Below are 6,114 nucleotides of genomic sequence, written 5' to 3' on the forward strand. Positions count from 1 at the left end.
CATGTGTTCTCCGAGCTTGGCCAACCCTGCCACTTGATGAGGTACTGAAGGTGCGTGCGTCGAATACGGGAGTCAAGAATGTCTTCCACAATCCATTCCTCCTGTCCTTCGACTTCTTCTGGTGGGGTGGGTTCTGGCTCAGTTCGCTCCGGAATGGTGAAACGTGGTTCAAGAAGGGAGACATGGAAGACGTTGTGAATTTTGTAGGATGGGGGAAGCTTGAAGCGATATGTGACCGAGTTGATCTTCTCCGTGATTGTGAAGGGGCCAATCTTACGGTGATCAAGTTTCTGGGAAGGTCGGAGAGTCTTGAGATTCCGCTGTAAGAGCCAGACACTGTCCCCGGGTTTCATGTCTGGGCCAGGTGCCCTCTTAGCATCGGCAAAGCGCTTCATGCGTCCTTGGGCCTCCTTGAGCTCAGTGGCAAGCTGTTCATGGATTTCCTTGAGATGGTTGGCACGAGCTTCGGCTGCAGGATTAAGGGATTCGGTTGTGGTGGCGGAAGCCAGACTGAATCGAGGATGGAACCCATAGTTGGCGTAGAAGGGGGTTGTCTGGGTGGCGGAGTGGATGGTGTTATTGTAAGAGAACTCAGCAGAAGACAAGAGTTCCTTCCAGTTATCTTGTTGATAGTTGCAAAAGCAGCGAAGGTATTGCTCAAGAATCTGATTGGTCCGCTCGGTTTGTCCATCGCTCTGGGTATGGAACGCCGATGAGAGGTTGACCTTGGTTCCCAGGAGAGCGAAGAGACGTTTCCAGAAGTGGGAGTTGAACTGTGGGCCACGGTCAGATACAATATCGTCGGGGAGTCCATGGAGCCGGATGACATGGTGCCAGATCAGATCTGCAGTTGACTCAGCGGTGGCAGTTTTCCTGCACGGTACAAAGTGCGCCATCTTGGTGAACCGGCAGATGACAACGAGCACAGAATCAACCCCATCACTGGCGGGTAGATCCGTGATGAAGTCCATAGAAATTGACCCCCAGGGGCGGTCAGGGACCTGCAGGGGTTGGAGGAGTCCGTAGGGCTTGTGTCTGCTGGTCTTGGCTTGAGCACATACGTCGCAGGATCTGATGTAGAACTTGACAAAACGCCACTGGCTAGGCCACCAGTAGTTGCGTGAGATGAGCTCCAGGGTCTTTGACATGCCGTAGTGTCCTGCCAAACGCGTGTCATGCATGTCCCGGCAGATCTCAGCACGGAGCTTGTTGGTGGGGACGTAGACAAGGTTGTCGTACAGCAGAACCCCATTTTCCTCGGAGAATCGCTTTATCCGTTCTTGGTCTTCTTGAGATTGCTGGGCAATGGGGGCCCTAAGCTGTCGCCGGATGGTTTGCGCAAACACATCGGATGCCAGGGCAGCTTTGATTTGGTCAAGGAGCGAGGAGTCCAGTGGGGTCAGATAAGTGGCGGCCAGGCGGCGATGGTCAGGGGTGAGGATCGTGGTTTCCTGGGAGCGGAATGCTTCTTCCCCCTCCCTTAGCTCGTATTCAGAGCGACGAGAGAGGGCGTCAGCTTGGTGTTGCTGGGTACCAGGGCGGTATGTGATGACAGAGTCGAAATCAGCAAAGAAGATTGACCAGCGGGATTGCTGGCGGTTGAGGGTACGGGTAGTCATGAAGTACTGGAAGTTCTTGTGGTCACAGTAAACGATGACCTTGTGGCGGGCACCAATGAGGTGGTGTCGCCATTGAGCAAATGAGTCTTGGATAGCCAGGAGTTCCTTGTCGTAGATCTCATAGTTGATTTCCTCAGGAGTAAATTTGCGGGAGTGAAAGGCCACGGGGTGGAGTTGATCTGTGTCATCGGGTTGAAGGAGGACAGCGCCAAGGGCAAAGTCGGAGGCATCGGATTCGACAATGAAGGGCTTGTCAGGGTCGGGGTGAGTCAGGATAGGTGCGGAGGTGAAGGCTTTCTTGAGGGTTTCAAAAGCTAAGTGTGCAGCGTGGGTCCATTTGAATGGCAAGTCTTTGCGAGTGAGCGTGGTCAGGGGTGCAACGATCGCAGAGTACCCTTTGATGAATCGCCGGTAGAAGTTGACAAAACCAAGGAAGCGCTGGATGCCTTTGACATTCGTCGGGGGTTCCCATTCAGTAATGGCAGCCGTCTTCTTTGGGTCCATGGAAATGCCTTGCTGGGAGATGAATAACCCCAGGAACTCAACAGAGTCACGGTTGAATTCGCATTTTTCCGGTTTCGCATACAGCCCGTGCTGGCGGAGTCGTGAGAGCACCTCTCGGACGTGGTTGGGGTGGTCTTCTGGGTTTTTTGAGAAGATCAGAATGTCGTCAAGGTAGACCACAACAAAAACGTCGAGAATGTCACGGAATATGTCGTTCATGAGGTGTTGGAATACTCCAGGGGCATTGGTGAGCCCAAACGGCATGACATTATACTCGAATAGGCCGTAGCGACATCGGAACGCTGTCTTCCATTCATCCCCTGGCCGGATCCGAAGAAGGTTGTAGGCTCCCCGGAGGTCAATCTTGGTGAGCCGGCGTGCCCCTCGAAGACGATCCATGATGCTGTTAATCAAGGGCAAGGGATAGCGATTCTTGATGGTGATATTGTTGAGTCCACGATAGTCGACGCACAGACGGAGGGAACCGTCCTTTTTCTTGACAAAGAGGACTGGGGCACCGGCGGGAGACTTGGAGTGCTTGATGAACCCCTTAGCTAGGTTCTCTTCAAGGTAGTCACAGAGTGCCTGCATTTCAGGCTCGCTGAGACTATAGATCGGGCCGAACGGTGGCTGTTTGCCCTCTTCTAAGTCGATGGGACAGTCGTAGGGTCGGTGCTCTGGGAGGGTATCCGCGTTCTTCTTGGCGAAGACGTCCGCAAAATCTTGGTATTCTTCAGGAATGATGGCCTTCGGATCTTTTGGAGGAGTGGTCGCCAGGGCTTGGGAATCTGACTTGGTCGGATTGGCGTAGGCAATGAATGCCTGGTCATGCCTTGCCGCCACACGGAAAGCTGGGGCGCTGATAAACGATACGTGGATCGGTGTGGGTGCTGGGTCCAGTGTGTTGGGTGTCTGGGCTAGGGAGACTGAAATCTTGTCTTGATGGATACGGATCAGAGGTTCAGGGGTTCTTGAGGGCTTCGGGCTAGGTTCTGTTGGCAGGGCATCCCAGGAGGCGTATTGTTCAAAACCGCAATGGCAGCGGACGCAAAGAGTGCGAGTCTTCTAGTGTAGCTCCACATCATGGAGCTCAAACCAGGGAAGCCCCAGGATGATTGGCGCATGCGGGGAACATGTCACATGGAATACCACCTCCTCAAAATGGTCGTTGACCCACATGCCCAAAGGTTGGGTGTGATGGGTAATGGAGCCCGCATGGCTGGGACGTCCGTCAACCAGTTCAAGCGCAATGGGGTCCTCCTTCTTGACAAGTGGGATGCGGTGCTTGCGGGCATAACTTTCGTCGATGAAGCACGACATCGCACCGGTGTCAAGTAGTGCTGAAAGCTGAACTGGAGCTCGCTGGGCCGATATCTGCAGGGTAACAGGGTACTCGAATGGTGAGGATGGGCCCAAAATCCGCATGGGTGAGGGTATCTCAGATCAGAGATTGACATTGTTGGTGGTCAGGAGAAGGGTGTTGCTGGAGATGCCAGGATCGGAGCAAAGTTTTGTGGCTTCTCCCTTGGCAGTACTTGCGTGGTGAGAAGGCCCAGGACAGGTGTTGCCCAGCTGCTCGGCCTTTACTGCAGCTGGACTTGGGCAAAATCCTGGATGGGTGCAGGTTCCTTAACCGCGACATTCGCCGTGCGTATCTTGTTCGGGCAGAGTTTGGCTATGTGGCCAGGTTTACCACAGTAGAGGCAAAGTTTGTTTGTGATGCGGTGTTGGCGCTCTAGCGGTGTGAGGGGTCCTCGCGGACGAGCAGCGTCAATGATCATAGGGTCGTCTGGGCGGTTGTCGGGGCTCATGAGGGTGGGGCTAGTGGTAACTGGCACATATGGCTGTCGGTTCCTGCTTCGCTCTAGACGGCGCTCAAACAATCGGTTGTCACATTGGATGGCCTGTTCCATCACGGTGTCGATTGAGGCGGTAGGGGGCATCGTGAGCATTAAGTCCTTGACGTCTTCTTTGAGGCCGCGACGGAAGGTGGCAATCAATGCCTGGTCATTCCACAACACATCGCATTGCAGCTGTCGGAATTCAGCTACATACTCTGTTGCTGCACGGGTTTGTCGAAGGTTCTGGAGCTTGTTTTCGGACTGTGCGGATCCTGTCGCTGTCTCCAAAGACTGCTTGCATTCGCTGGATGAAATCATCCAGGTTCGTAAGGGAATGATGGTCTTGTTTGACAAGGGGCGCCAGCCAGGCCTGCGCGGTGCCAGTGAGGTAGGTGCCAATAGTTCGTATCTAGGTCTGATCGTTGGGGTAGCGCCTGGGTTGGAGGGCGAACATGAGCCGGATCTGGTTGAGGAACCCACGGAACTTGCTTCGGGTGCCATCAAATTTGTCTGGGAGACTGATTTTGGGTTCGGGGGCGTGGGTGGCAGGGGCAGTGGTCTGGGTTTGCGCTAGTTCGGCTTGTAGGGTGGTATTCTGTGCTCGAAGTTCGTCAATCGCATTGCACATGGCTTGCCAGGCTTCGGCCGTGAGGGGAAGGGCGTCGGACATGGTGATTTGGCGTGGAGGTACAGCGGCTGGGGGTTGTTGAACAGATCAAACCGTTATGAATGGGCGGAGCCGACGGAAATAGAGGCGACTTGTGGTGCAGGTTGTTGACAGGTAATGGTATTCAGACCGAAACAAGAACTAGAACAGGACTAGGAAGAACTGGTGTTGATCTGCTGGGGGGTCAGGAAGTGGGGAGCTCAGGGGAGGCGGCTATTTATGCTTTTCTGGGAAGGCTGGGGAAGCGTGGGGAAGCGGAAGGGTACGGAATGAGAGGGAAGCCAAGAGAAGCGCCAAGGGTGGGGGAAGCATAGAAACAGAAGACTGGGGATGGGGTGGCTACGCTGAGGCTGTGGGCGGGTACGTGGGGAAGTATGGAGAAGGGTTTGTAAGCGCCGAGTGTTGGGAGGTGTGGCTACGTGCGGCTGCGTGGAGAAATGAAGGCAGTGGCAGGTGTGGGGTAGCGCGGCTGCGTGCGGCTGCGAGGTTTGGCAGATGTCAGGTTTTGACAGGGAATTGACATTGACTGACTGTTGGGATGCTGTCATGAGGTAAGCGCATGGTATGGACGCGTCGTCCATAACACGAGATCCCATAGATCTAACTTTTCCGAAATGACTGTGTCGAGAATCATGTATGATTCTTTGTCGGCCAGCCATATCTGCTTCGGTTTGATACGTTTCTTGGGAAATTTGTGCTTTTCGACGTATGTCTTGTCAAGGAATAACCCAGTTGCGCCGCTATCGAAAAGAACACGAGCAAACTTGTTTCCGATGCGACAATGAGAGACCCAGAGTCCAGCAGACAGGGCTTCAAAGGCAGGTTTATCGGTAGGATCGTATGTTGTAGGCCGAGCAGAGCTACCGAGGGGCTCCATTGACCTTGGAAAAAACTCAAAGATTGATTTGTAGTAGTATTCGTAGTATTTGCCAAATTGACGGCGTCATTGAGAATTTCCGTAATGCGTGACCCAGCATCAACCTGATTGGCTGAACCTTGTTGCTGATTAGGTTGGCGACTGCGCTGCGGAGTTTGAGCGCCACGACCGCGCTGTCAAAAACCACCGTGTCGGTTCTGGGTTTGCGAGCCTTGCTGTCGATTTTTGGGATTTGACCAGCATTCAACTCTCCAATGTCCCATTTTGTTACAAAGGGGACAAGGAGTCGTTGGATGTTGACGAGGAACGTGAGTAGTTTGCCATTGTCCATGTTGACAAAAGGGCTGTGGACGTTGGTAGGGAACTTGACCTGTAGTGAGACAACCCACTCCAGGGGGATAGTATGACGTACCGAGGGCATTGAGCCCAAAGGTCATATCATATATGTCTTGCTCGAATTCCGTAATTCAAGGATTGGTGTAAGGGGCGAATCGTCCGCCACGACCACTGCCACGACTACCCCAACCGCGACTTGCTCCACGGCCGCCACAAGCACTAGTTGCCGAGGCAATCGGGCGAGGGGCATTGGCTTGGTTGCCGTCAGTG

Source organism: Fimicolochytrium jonesii (assembly GCF_025526975.1).
Source record: "Fimicolochytrium jonesii strain JEL569 chromosome Unknown EV422scaffold_17, whole genome shotgun sequence".
In the NCBI taxonomy this organism is placed as follows: Eukaryota; Fungi; Chytridiomycota; class Chytridiomycetes; order Spizellomycetales; family Powellomycetaceae; genus Fimicolochytrium; species Fimicolochytrium jonesii.